Genomic DNA, 15,288 nt, shown 5'->3' with positions numbered 1-15,288 from the left:
TAATACAAGTGCACCTTTCATTCTCAACAAAAAAAAAAAAAAAACAAATGTGAAAGCAGTTTTTTAAGTTGACTTCTTGGATGTACAATGTACATTACTCTTTCCCTTCTTGGGATCCTTAAATCTTAATGCACGCAACATATTTATTTTGATGCTCTTATGGTACATTGCCCTGACCCTTTCAAACCCATCTTCTCTCCTTCCTACACATATTCAATAATATGTTATAGAAAGTAACTCTAAAATTATACTACACAAATTTTATAAAAATAAAATTATCATATTTTATTTTAGGGCAAACTATGTATTTGGTCTCTATCCTTTATATTATATATTTTAATTTGATCTCTGATTTTTCAACTGTGTCAATTTAGTCTTTAATCTTTTAGTGCTGTGTTAATTTAGTCCACTTCATTATTTCTTATATATAAATTGCTAACGTGACAAATGGCCAAAATAAAATATTAGTTTATTGTTACATTAACGGAAGCTAATTTTTTATTTTTGTTGTTAGACATATCGGCAATTTTCATCTAAAAGATAACAGTAAGGACTAAATTAACATGATACTTAAAGGTTATGGACCAAATTGACACAATTGAAATGTTAAGAACCAAATTAAAATATGATGTAAAATATAGAGACTAAATACTTAGTTTACCCTATTTTTGTAAATAGTGAATTTACATAATTTTTTTTTCCAATTTTTAGGTAACATAAAATGACTAAAGAAATTTGATTTAAAAAGTGAAAAAATATGAGTAATTGAAGCATTTTTCTATAGTTTCTTTCACATAATTTGTTTAAAATCCTTTTGTCAATAAAGTTAGATTAAAAAAAATTTTTAAAAAAAAAAACACAAAAAAAAAAACAAAGACATGATAATTCAATAGTTATAACGAGAAGTGGAAATTTCAACCCCAAATATCACAGACACATTAAAAGGTGTCAACTAGTTAAGTTACAAGGTTTTTAACAATATATATATATATATATTTGGAGAAAATTAACAATTCTATATAACTAAATTAATACTACATTAACATTTATTACCTTTGATCATTTCAAATTATCCTTATTGACTTTTCTTGTAGATCATGAATTTTATATCATACTTTGTTTTTTTTTTTTAGAAACAAACACAAGGGAAAAGAAAAGAGGTTATATCATACTGTTTAAAGGTAGGTTGGACTAGTATAAATTTGAGGCTTAAGATGACATAGAAGGAAATTTTTATATTTAAATACCAATTAAATAGTATTTATTTAACTTTATATATATTATAATTTTAATTTAAAACCATTATTTTTTACTTTTTGAGATGTAATTACTAATTGTATTTTTTTAAAAATTTTAGGTTTTACTAACATATACTTTATTGATAACATAACAAATCCATTTAATCTTTTCATGACCATCCATTTTAAGTAAGATTTCATCAATTTTAAGTTTTTTTTTTTTTTTAATTTTAATTTGCAAAAACGATTACAAGAAGTATTTATTAGAACCACAATCCGAGGGAACCAGGAAGGTTCAAATATCTCCCATCGATAGTGAGTCTGAGAATGGGAGCTCAAAAAACAATGTTTATTACCTTAAAGTGAATAATTTAAAATGTAATTACCTCTTGATTATTATGGGCAAAATCAAGAAGAAAAAAACTTCTTATTGCAAATGGAACTTATGATTACATTGTCCTCATAAAAATGAGAAAATTAAAATCACATAATTCTTTTCTTAGTAACAGACTAAAGAAAAGTTATATCACTTTGGTCCCAGCTTACAATCTAAAAAACAAAAATTATATGAAAATATACTAATCTAGAACTCTTGATTTAAACTCAAAGATTATTTCTCAAAAAAACATAAAAAGATCCAAACTCAAAGACTAAGTTACTGTTACAAGATGGGATTGTTTTTAGCACCCATCTCACCTAATTCGAAGATTGGTCTCATAGAATTAATGGAAAGATTTAATTTTCATCATGCAATCAAGCAATAATGTCATACCAAACATAATTGAAGTACAAAAATAGCAAAAAATGACAAGCAATCAATTAACTATTTACATAACCACCGCTTACTTTCCGCGTGATGGTCATTCCACAGGTATAAGTTCTTATAAGGTGGAAGGGTAAAGATTGTTGTATATATAGCTATATACAAGGATAGGTTGTAATAATGATATTTGAGTTTGGAGAATATGGTTTCATAAAGAGAAAATTCAAGTTCTGGAATTTTCTAAGTGAAAATTCGAAAATCTGAATTTTCTGGAATTTTCTGGTGACTATTCAGAAAGGTTGAAAAGGTTTCAATCTTTGTTAATTGTTTTATGAAAAAAATAACTAACTCTCCATACGTGCCATTTCATGAAACATACGTGCCTTGTCATGAATAGAGGCTTATGTTCACTTGAAAAATAACTAACTCTCCATACGTACCTTTTCATGAAACATAATCCTATGGGTATAAATAGAGGCTTATGTTCACTTGAAAAATAACACAAGAAATACAAGAAATCTTGTGGTCATTCTCCAGAATTGCTATCTATAGAACTCAACATCTAAGTTGTATCTTGGAGACAAAATTTGCAATAACCCTTTAGCAACAAAAGTGTGGGGGGGCAAATATTGTCTAAGGAAAATGATATAATGTCTCCAAGTTATCTATTTTATATTTTTCTTTTGTGTTAATCTTGTTCTTCCATTTTTACTTTGTGTAATATCTCCAACAATCTTAAACAATATTTGACTATAAGACAAGAAGTAAATGATGGTACAACTTTGAAGGTGTTGAACCATGGTTTGGTGAAATTGGATCACTTTGATGGAACCAATTTTACACAGTAGAAAGAGCAATTGGCTTGGATTTGAAGAGTTCTTCAAATGATGAATCGATCATAAAGAAGATTCAATGGAATAAGGCTTAAAGAAAAAAGTTTCTTTGTTGGCAAGACCAGGTGATGATTCTTTCACATTGTGAATGCATTAAAAGCCATGTTCATAGTTTGAACATTGAATGTACGAATTTCTTGTTCATGGGTAATTTGAATTTCAAATTGATTGATGAGTTTCTTTGTTAGAACATTTGCATGTGTTGCGAATTTATTTGAATTGAGATATAAGAATGAAATTTTAACATGTTTAAATGTTATAAAGTGAAGTAGAAAATCTAAAAGATGAGAATTTAAACTCTTAAAGTGATAGAGTATATGAATATTTTCCTACGTGATTTTCTAAACTATGTGAAGACATTAAGGAACATGTCAGAAGATCTCACTTTAGATCAATTCAGACCACATCACTGAATTGAAGAGGAAAGTCTGGTTAGAGGTGTATCTAACACCAATCCTAAAGTGAATCTAAACAATGTTAAAATTGGAAGTTCTAGTAAGAACAATAAACACTTGAATGTGAATAAGAGTGTGAATGGTTTTAGAAGAACAACTCTAAAGATCCCAACAATGACAAGTAGAATGTCATGTTTCCTTTGTGGAAAGAAAGACCATTACATTTGAGAATGTAAGTTCTTAAAGAATAAGAAGAATGAAGATGGAAGTGCCAATGAAACAATTGTCATTAAGGATATTATTGCTATGGTGAGTGATGTATGTAATAAAGATCACTATATTTCATATGGCTGTAATTACAAATCCTTCCAATTGGTGTTTTGATTCAGGTGCAATGTTGCATGTGTATAACTACAAGGCACAATTCAAGACTTATGAGGAGTCTTCCATAGAACTAGAGGTGCCTGTGGACATCCACAGTAAGGCAAAAGTTCATGGAAAGTGCATTGTTGAAGTGAAATTGAGTTTTGGCAAGACATTCTCTTGATCAATGCTATCTTTTTCATGTACCTAATATCAAGAAAAGGGAATTTGTTATTTAAGAATGGTCTTGTTCAAGAATGAGATATTATTAAGCAATGGATATGCTACTATCTGAGTGTTATTTATCAATATGTTTTGGTTGTGCTTATATTGTTGATTCTTTATTTGTGGCATGCTAGATTGAGACTTTTAAATTTCAAATTCTTGAAATTTATATCAAAGCATGATATAATTTATATAAGCATGATGATTTGAATTGAATGGTGTATTAACTAGAAATGATGAATATTTCTAAATGTATATTATTCTTTATGAGTAACATGTCATAATACACCAAAGTACAGTCCCTTATACACCCTAATAAAATGGTTTGGTCAAAAGAGAGAACTCTATTTGATATGGTGAATGTCATAAACTTGAATGCAATCAACTAAGTTCCTATCTGATCAATGGGAAGAAACTTTGCTTAGTATATACTATGTGCATAATAAAGTTTCATCTCAAAGGTATTTCATATGTGTTATGAAATGAGAATGTGACCAAATGCTTATCATTTTAAACTGTGGAGGTGTTTAATCTTTTGTAAATGTTAGACCAAAGATGACTAATCAGTCAAGGAGCTATATAAAGTGTATATGAAGGTTTTGAGTAAATTCGAGTATATGTATTTTATTAGACTTAATGTCTAATATAAGATTGAAATCAAAGGATATTGAATTTATTTAGTTTAAATTCAAAGATGATTTCAAGAATACCCGTTACCTACTTAAACACGAGTAATTGACTCTAATGTTAAATATCACATTAAGTGATATTAAAGATTTAAATGTGGTTCACTAAGTGAACAAAGGTGGAGTCAAATTATGAGAAATAAAAAGATTTTGATCCAAATTTTATTTCATGTGAAGCTCTTGTTTACCTTGTTAAAGATAATAAAAGTGTAGTCCTAATTAAATACCTATAGTATTCTTTGAGGGAAGTGATCCTAAAGTTTTAGAAAGCTTTGTGCTTCTAAAAAGATGTAGTTTTCTATTGTAAAAACTATTAATGATGAGATAGACTCGATATTATTTAATAATAATTGGATCTTAATGGATCTACATCTATCTTTAAAACCAATTGGTTGTGAGTGGGTATTAAAATAAGATATAAAATCTTTTGGTCTAATGTTAATAGTAAAAGGTTTGAAACAAAGGGAAAAGATAGATTTTGACATCTATATACTAGTAACTATTTGTGTTATTAGTTTGATATCTTTAAAACCATTCATATAATTTTAAATAAATTCACTATATTCTATTATTACATTTTTGTTATATGTAATTACAGTGTGTGTATATATGTGAATTTTGGAATGGTTGAGAACCCAAACTGTGGGGTTTAGAAACTCAAAATGTGGAATTATGATATCCAAGAAGTGTGGGGGTATAACCCTTAAACAAGTCATGGACTCATAAGAATGCTAATGTGTATCAAAGATGTGCTTGTTAAAGGTATTGAGAATTAACATCGAGGGATGTTAAATTCATTGTGATTAAATTCTACCGTGTGTGGTAGATGTCTCGAGTTTAAACAAGCACATATTGTGATCCTATTTTGGAAGTACCTCTTTGTGAAGTATAAAGAGTACAAGTGAGTTCATTAATTGAACATTTAAGGATCAATAATGAAATATTGGATTGTGTCTCCACATATAATTTGAGTATGCATCATATAGATGTGAAGTGACTTAAAAAAAATAAAAAGAAAACAAAAAGTGATCTTGGTAAGAAAGTTTGCTTGAAAGACCTGTGGGTTTGTACTTTCTTAATTAATCAAATGAAAGTCTTTTATGAATGAGAATCAAGTAAAGAAATATGGTGGAGATGTGCACTATATTAATCTCATTTTGAGATTTATGTTATCTCATTTTGTTGAGATTAGTGATTTCTTATTCTATTAGGAATTGTGTTATCTCATTATGTTGAGATTAGTGTTGAGAACTTGCTTCTTAGATTTTAATATCTTTAAAGGGGCAAAGACACTTTGATTCTAATAATAAATAAAGAAATTACTAGAAGGGCGGATGCACAGCTCGAGTTTGCTAGTGAATTAAGTACATGTTGCGCATCATGTATGGAACTAAACTAGACATTGCCTTCACAGTATATAGACTTTCAAAATTTCTAAAACATGAGGTTGATCACTAGAAATTGCTTAATTGTGATGAATATCTATTATATATATTCAAGTTTAATTCTATTATTGATGTGAGTGATAATATCTATGTCTAGTTAGATAATCACTACATGTGGGGGTTCTATGTGTAAGCATTAAAGAAATAATGTGTATTTCTTACTCTACTATGGAATTAAATTGAGAGCATTGATTACAATGGTAACGGACAAGGAAACAAATTGGCTAAGGTCTTGATAAAGTGTTTTGGCCACGACCATAGTAAGCCATTCCTTGTACTGTAGTTGTAAAACTACAATGCGTATTGTATACATGAGTTGTATACAAAGTGAACTTAGACTTAAAATTCTAAGACAAGAATACGTAAGGCAAGTCAAATGTGGTTGGACTAGTCTATTCCCTACGTAATTCTATATATAAAATAGGTCATTTACCGAAGTATGTCTCGAAACTTGGTAAGGATAACATCCATTGGAAATGGGACTAAAACCCTTCTTTTAAAAGAATCACCAATAGTGGGAACCCAACCTCGAACTGATTATATCTAAGAGGCTTAAAGGGTAACAACAAGCTATTGATACGTGATTAGTAAGAGCACTAAATTTGCATCCAATTCAGGATGGATTAGTGCAAACTGTTACGATGAAATTGAGGATGAGTTTTAAACTCTTAATGAAGTTCATAAATCATAAATGTCTATGTAACAGGGACATAAGAAGGAACTTCACCTTTGCGAACATAGGAGTGGTGCCACTTCTAGCAAGAGTAAAAGGGTTTTCTCTTGTGCATGTTTACTAAACTGAGTAAAGCATAAGGCCATGATAGTGTTAACAACTTGGATTTCTAAATGTGTTGTGGATGTTCTCATGTGTATGTTGTTTCCAATTTCAACACATAAGAGTTTTGGTTTAAGCACCAAGCCACCATTAACTCTGTTGATTTCTTGAGCAATTACACTAAAGGGAGGTTTAAGTTGAAAGACACCTTCTATTATGCATGATAGGATATTAATCAAGTGAGACATATATTATTACAACCTAGTGGGTGATTGTTGTATATATAGCTATTTACAAGGATAGGTTGTAATATTGATGTTTGAGTTTGGAGAATATAGTTTCATAAAGTGAAAATTCAAGTTCTGGAATTTTCTAAGTGAAAATTCGAAAATCTGAATTTTCTACAGAATTTTCTGGTGACTCTTTAGAAAGGTTGAAGAGGTTTCAATCTTTGTTAACTGTTTTATAAAAAAATAACTAACTCTCCATACGTGCCTTTTCATGAATAGAGGCTTATGTTCACTTGAAAAATAACTAATTCTCCATATGTGCTTTTTCATGAAACATAACCCTATGAATATAAATAGAGGCTTATGTTCACTTGAAAAATAACACAAGAAACATAAGAAATCCTGCGATCATTCTCCAGAATTGCTATCTGTAGAACCCAACATCTTGGTTGTATGACTTGTATCCTGGGGATAAATTTGCGATAACTCTTTAATAATAAAAGTGTGGGGGCAAATATTGTCTAAGGAAAACGATATGGTGCCTCCAAGTTATCTATTTTATGTTCGTCTTTTGTATTAACCTTGTTTTTCCATTATTACTTTGTGTAATATCCCCAACAAAGATCGAGATACAAGTTTTTAGAAAAGAGCTTCCCACGTACACATATATATTTAGATGGGGTTAAATTGGAATTTCCATCTCAAATAAAAAAATTTAATTCTCTACATATATTTTAATCACATGATTTGTTAAATTATTTAAAAGTCACATGGCTATTAGATAAGTCTTGTAACATCAAATACACATGAAAAATCATTTAAATTAATCATTGCATAAGAGAATGGAGGATTTTTTTTTCTCTAAACTAATTAGAGAAAAATTAAGTTCTTTATGAAAAGAAAAGTGTATTTGATCTAAGCAAATGAGTATCAAAATATTGGATCTTTGGGGGCATTGTAGCAACTAAAGGCTCGGTTAAGATTGCAGTGAATATGTTCATATTTCTTATGACTATGTTTGCGGAACAAAGCGAAATTGGTGATGAGAGTTACACTTTAGACCTCAATTTTATATTTTATGTTAATTTTAAACTAACTATCAAATTAAGCCCAATTGTTAATGAAATTAGTCGATTAACACATTTGAAAGTTCAAAAACGTATATAAACCCATTTGAACGTTTAGACCCCCAAATTACAACTTAACCAATTCAAGTAATATGTCAAATAACTAGTGTGCGGAAACTTAACATATGCTATAATATGAAATTGGTAAAAACTATCTAAGCCGAAACAAAACACAATCCACAGCAGATAATAAAAAGGTAAAGATAGAGAGGAAGGAAGATGCAAACACAAAGACAACACGCGATGTGTTATCGAAGAGGAAACCGAAGCCCTCGGCGTAAAACCTCTCCGCCGCCCTCCAAGCGGTAAACAATTCACTAGAAAATACAGTTGGGATACATGGACAGCAATAGACCCTCCAAGCCTAATCTATCCAGTGCACCTAAGCCTTCCAAGCTTCTTGCTCCAACGAGGTTGTGCCGAACCTTTTTCTTTTCTAGCTTTCCGGATTTCGCTACTAGACCGTAGCATCAACCAATGAAGATTGGTTCCTTCCTAACTGCTTCCCAGAAATCCAAACAGCTGTCTCACAGTGATAATGATGGTGAGAACCAGGTTTGGTATAATGCCTCTCAAGGATTTGACAATGGAGAGGAAGAGAGTTGAGGAATTTGAAGAGACTCTAATGTATAGATTGTGGGTGAATCAATCTTGTTTTTCTTTAGGGTTTCTCTCTCAAAATTCTCTCTGGAAACTCTCTTACAATCGTGGGTAAAAAGGGTATTTATACTGGAGTAGGAGAGGAATGTGAAACGTCAGGTTTTACAAAACAGGGGTGGCTCGCGGCTTGACCTCGCGACTTGACTAAGTCGCGAGATCCAGTCGCGAGATAACCGTATGGCCAGTTATCCTGTTTTGTCCTGTAGTGCTCCAGCTTGCATGACTGTTCACCTTCCAGCATGCTTGGCACGTGTGCTGCGTCTGGCGGCTTGAAGCCGCGAGTCACCTGCGAGGCCCAGCCGCGAGTCTCTGTTTTCTTGCACACTCTTGAGCAATCTTCACTCTATCTCACTCACTACCCTTACATCAAACCCACCTAAATACAGGGTTACTAAATGCTGAATTACAAGCAAATTTGGCACGGAATAAAGCCAATTAGAAGGTTGAATAAATTCAACCTTACAACATTCATGGCTACATAATCAAAACAGAAAATCCCAAACAATCAATCACACCCATAAGAACACTGAAGTGTTCATGGAGAGAAAAAACCCAAAAAACTATCTGGGTACTATAGCACCAAATGATCCATAAACAAGAATTGTTGCAATACAAGTCACTTACAAAATCCTCCAATCTAAGTAATGACTATATACTTGAGTCTCCTGCTCCTACTAGCAATTGATTCCTTGAATCTTTTCTTCTTGTTAATCATTAGATCTGAAAATACCAATCACAATACAATCTTACAAAATCATTACTAAAGAGTTATCGCAAATTTATCCCCAAGATACAAGTCATACAATCAAGATGTTTGGTTCTACAGATAGCAATTCTGGAGAATAACCGCAGGATTTCTTATGTTTCTTATATTGTTTTTCAAGTGAATATAAGCTTCTATTTATATCCATAGGGTTATGTTTCATGAAAAAGCATGTATGGAGAATTAGTTATTTTTCAAGTGAACAAAAGCCTCTATTCATAAAAAGGCACGTATGGAGAGTTAGTTATTTTTTAATAAAACAGTTAACAAAGATTGAAACCTCTTCAACTTTTCTGAACAGTCACCAAAAAATTCTGTAGAAAATTTCAGAAAATTCAGCTTTTCGAATTTTCACTTAGAAAATTCCAGAACTTGAATTTTCACTTTATGAAACCATATTCTCCAAACTCAAACATCATTATTACAACCTATCCTTGTATATAGCTATACATACAACAATCCCCCACTAGGTTGTAATAATATATGTCTCACTTGATTGATATCCTATCATGCATAATGGAAGGTGTCTTTCAATTTAAACCTCCCTTTAGTATAATTGCTCAAGAAATCAACAAAGTTAATGGTGGCTTGGTGCTTAAACCAAAACTCTTATGTGTTGAAATCGGAAACAACACACACATGAGAACATCCACAACACATTTAGAAATCCAAGTTGTTAGCACTATCATGGCCTTGTGCTCTACCCGGTTTAGTAAACATGCACAAGAGAAAACTCTTTTACTCTTGCTAGAAGCGGCACCACTCCTATGTTCACAAAGGTGAAGTTCCTTCTTATGTCCCTGTTACATAGACATTTATGATTTATGAACTTCATTAAGAGTTTAAAACTCATCCTCAATTTCATCGTAACTGTCTACACTAATCCATCTTGAATGAGACACAAATTTAGTGCTCTTACTAATCACGTATCAATAGCTTGTTGTTACCCTTTAAACCTCTTAGATATAATTAGTTCAAGGTTGGGTTCCCACTATTGGTGATTCTCTTAAAAGAAGGGTTTTAGTCTCATTCCAATGGATGTTATCCTTACCAAGTCTCGAGACACACTTCGGTAAAGAACCTCTTTTATATATAGAATTACGTAGGGAATAGACTAGTCCAACCACATTTGACTTGCCTTACGTATTCTTGTCTTAGACTTTTAAGTCTAAGTTCACTTTGTATACAACTCATGTATACAATACGCATTGTAGTTTTACAACTACAGTACAAGGAATGGCTTACTATGGTCGTGGCCACAATACTTTATCAAAACCTTAGCCAATTTGTTTCCTTGTCCGTTACCATTGTAATCAATGCTCTCAATTTAATTCCATAGTAGAGTAAGAAATACACCTTATTTCTTTAATGCTTACGCATAGCACCCCCACATGCAGTGATTATCTAACTAGACATAGATATTATCACTCACATCAATAATAGAATTAAACTTGAATATTCTATATAATAGATATTTATCACAATTAAGCAATTTCTAGTGATCAACCTCATGTTTTAGAAATTTTGAAAGTCTATATATTGTGAAGGCAATGTCTAGTTTAGTTCCATACATGATGCGCAACATGTACTTAATTCACTAGCAAACTCGAGCTGTGCATCCGCCCTTCCAGTAATTTCTTTATTTATTATTGGAATCAAAGTGTCTTTGCCCCTTTAAAGATATTAAAATCTAAGAAGCAAGTTCTCAACACAATGAGATAACACAATTCCCAATAGAATGAGAAATCACTAATCTCAACAAAATGAGATAACATAAATCTCAAAATGAGATTAATATAATGCACATTTCCACTATATTTCTTTACTTGATTCTCATTCATAAAAGACTTTCATTTGATTAATTAAGGAAGTACAAACCCACAAGTCTTTCAAGCAAACTTCCTTACCAAGATCACTTTTTTTTTTTTAAGTCACTTCACATCTATATGATGCATACTCAAATTATATGTGGAGACACAATCCAATATTTCATTATTGATCCTTGAATGTTCAATTAATGAACTCACTTGTACTCTCTTTACTTCACACTAAGATTGTAACAAGATTGTAACACTAAGATAAATCATGCAAATTTGGCGTGAAATATGCCAACACACTAAGATTGTAACAATCTCTCCCTTTGGCAATTTCATGACAAAACACCCCATACAAACTTTAGGCATAAATTTGAGTTGGAACAATGGTAACAACTCACTCACACCTAATCTAAGCTTATGAAGAAAATCAAAATCTTCAAAACACACCTAATCTAATGCATGGGAAATAGATAGATAATATTATTCACATAACATAATCACTTAGCTCAGAACTAAATCAAACAAGTTATGATTAGTATATAATAAAAGTGATGGTAGTCATGGTGCTAGTGAAAATGATTTTTACTAATTGGAATATGTCATCACAACAAATTGTGAAAAAATTATGAAATTATATATATATATATATATATGAGATGAATTCAAATTACACCGTCCATAAGAGTTACACATTTTTTAAGCTATAGATTTCCAAAAGATCTAACAGTCAAAAAGAAAACATCATAATTCTTTACATCATTAAATGTTTATCTAATTAATAGCATCCTCATTATCTCTCTCCTTATTAAATATTTCTGTGTCTCCTTTTTTTTCTCTCAAATTTCTGTGATAGATGCGCTTTGTTGATGGCTGCACAATAATGCGAGCAACCCCAGTTGTTGTATCTCCTCCTCCACTGTGTAAAAGCCGAGCACAGTGTGATGGGGTCAATGGTGTCCTTCTTTCCCATTTGTTGCAAGTCTCAGATAAAATCCCAATAACTCCATTCCCAAGCATGGTTGTTGCTTATGCTTTTGTCTCCTTTTTTTTTTTTCTTTTTGTTTCGTGTGTTGTTGTTGTTGTTTTGTGATCATAAGAATTGAATTTGAATTCAATGCAATCGAGAACAATGAAATCAAAGAAAGTAAAAAAGGTTTGCGTGAATTTTGAAGAATTGCTTGAACTGAGTTGATGGAAAGAAAAGAGTGTGGTTGGACGCTCTTTTCGCTTCTGCAAATGGTAGTTTTAAAATGTTGGTTTGTTTTGTTCTATTTTGTTTTTAAGGTGTGTGTATGAGTAGAGGATCAAGTGAAATGAAATAATAATAAAAAATTCAATTTTAGATGAATAGAAGAAATAATGAACCCGCACTCCGTATGAACCCAAAAAAAAAAAAAAAAAAAAAAAAGCAATATATAAAGAGTAAAGAATGAATGATTTGCCGCTCCTGGTGAATATCTTCCTAAAAAAGATGAGGAAAGTGATAGAGATAATGAGGATGCTATTAATTAAGTATTTAATAATGTAAAGAATGATGATGTTTTCTTTTGACCGTTAGATCTTTTAGAAATCTATGGATTAAAAAATGTGTAACTTGAACCCATATATATATATATATATATAACTGTGGTTAGAAACCACACTCAACAACATGTTCACCAATCCTGGCGTGGACAAGTGGTTCGCCACATAAGTACAGTTCATCTATAACCAAGATTAATGTAGTTAGTAGAGTACCTTATGAATTAATTCAAGGACAAATCGGAAACAAAGGATCAAGTTACATGCGTACAAATAGAGTAGTTGATAATTCAAGCATGAACACAGAGTAACACAGCCTCAGTCACATCTTTTTATTTGCTCCCTAACTAGTTGCGTCTTTACAGTGAGTAGCATTCGACATTTGCGTCTGGCCAAGTTTTTGTTGAAATAAGAAAAAAAAACGTGGCATTTTGTTTCTCACATACAGTTATAATCATCCGAGTATATTGCTATATAATGAACTTAGGAATATATGCTTTGGTTTTGGAAAATTATCAAATGCGCAAACTCCATATTTGTATTTCTATTTTCTTCATTTTCTTCTTCTTTTCATCCTTATCTCTTGTCTAGACATTGCAACTATGGTTAACACTGAAACAAGTAGAACCATTGTGGGCATCATTGGTTAGTACCTTAAAACTTCACCATATATATGTATATACAAAAATTTAATGTTCATGTTCCCAAGAACCTTTTATTTCATTTTTATTGGGGAACATTTCATCTTGTGTCATTTAATTTCACCCAAGAATACTGAGGTTTTGTTCTTATATTCCATTACCATTTTTTCATTTGTTTCATGGCCATGGCCATTAGACACTTATGATCACACATACAATGAGTGGGGAATAATCCCTTGAAAACTGTCACTAAGTAGGTAAATTGTAAAGCACTATTGTTGAGAGCAAGGAAAGAGTGCATGATCACATTCTAATTGCACTCTTTCTAGCTTTTCTTTCCAACTACAAATTCACCTTTAAATTTGTCGTATTTAATCTAAATCTTCAAATTGATTCATTTCAAGTGAAGATCATTTTTCTTCTACTTTTATATAAGCTCATAAAAAAATTCCATAATAACTTACAAATGGTCCTTTTTTGAATTAGTACTAAGACTAATAAGCAGATTTCAATCTCTATTCTTCTATGCTTTATTCTCAAAGGCAAGATGTTATCGTCTCATTTATATCATTAATTCACAATTTATCCATGACTATGTTATAATGGGCCACATTATTGGTTGTTACTTGTTAGTACTAATAGGGTATATGTTATGACCCATGGACACGTGGAGTTGGAAGGAGTTGCTGAGTCAGACAGTGGCTAAGTTATTGGGATCAAGATATTGCCTCACATAGTAGCTATTATTAATTCAGTTGTGTTAGGATAATGTGTATTTGAATTTGATTGATAATTGAATTAAGTTGTTGTTAGGATGGAGTCTATCTTGTGATAGAACTCTAGCTAATTAGATTAAGAGTTATCTTGTTAATTTGAATTCTAGTTCAGTGTATTTAAGCATCAAGATGAATAAAATGAGACAAGCAGAATTTAACCCAATTATTCTTTTCTTCCTTTATCTCTAGGAGGGTAGTCGCCTCGAATATGACTAATTTATCTAATCAACTGCTGTTCACTGCAATTGGTATCAAAGCACCCTCCAACATATTACTTTCTTGAATTGTTGGTGATGCTTGGAGTACATCACTTTGATTCTCCGAAATTTCATGGGATCCTTGATCTTTTGATTGTTCTTTGAGTTCCAAAAGAACATTGGATTGTTTATCTAAGACCTCTATCATTTGATCCCAAGAATCTTGCATCTTTGCTTCCATCCTTGCTATGCTTTTGGACATGTCCTTGGTAATATCAACTACGAGAAGGAGTTGATGGCCATCGTTTCATCGGTCCACCAATGGAGTAATTATCTGTTGGGGTGGCGATTTCGCATTCGCACTGACCATAAGAGCTTGAACTATCTACTAGAGCAACGCATCTCGACCATGGATCAGCAGAGATGGCTCGTGAAGTTGATGTGGTACGACTATGAAATCGAGTACAGACCAGGTCATGAGAATTTGGCAGCCGACGCTCTTTCACGGTTACATGGGGAGTTAACCACAATAACACGCCCACGACCCACTTGGTTGGCCATGGTTCGCCATGAAGCCCACAACAATCCACTCTTGATTTCCATGAGGAACAACTTGCAAAAAGACACTAAGAGCACTAGCGGCTATGAGGCACGTGGTGGGCAATTGTGGTACAAGGTAGGTTGGTCTTATCTCCAAATTCTCTGTACAAGGAAGCCATTATTCAAGAGTTTCACGATACACCCGTTGGAGGACATTCCAGGATTTTCCAAAC

The sequence above is a fragment of the Quercus lobata genome, chromosome 10 (genome assembly GCF_001633185.2).
Source record: "Quercus lobata isolate SW786 chromosome 10, ValleyOak3.0 Primary Assembly, whole genome shotgun sequence".
NCBI lineage: Eukaryota > Viridiplantae > Streptophyta > Magnoliopsida > Fagales > Fagaceae > Quercus > Quercus lobata.
The sequence above is the reverse complement of the archived record's forward strand: the minus strand, read 5'-3'. Positions refer to the sequence as shown.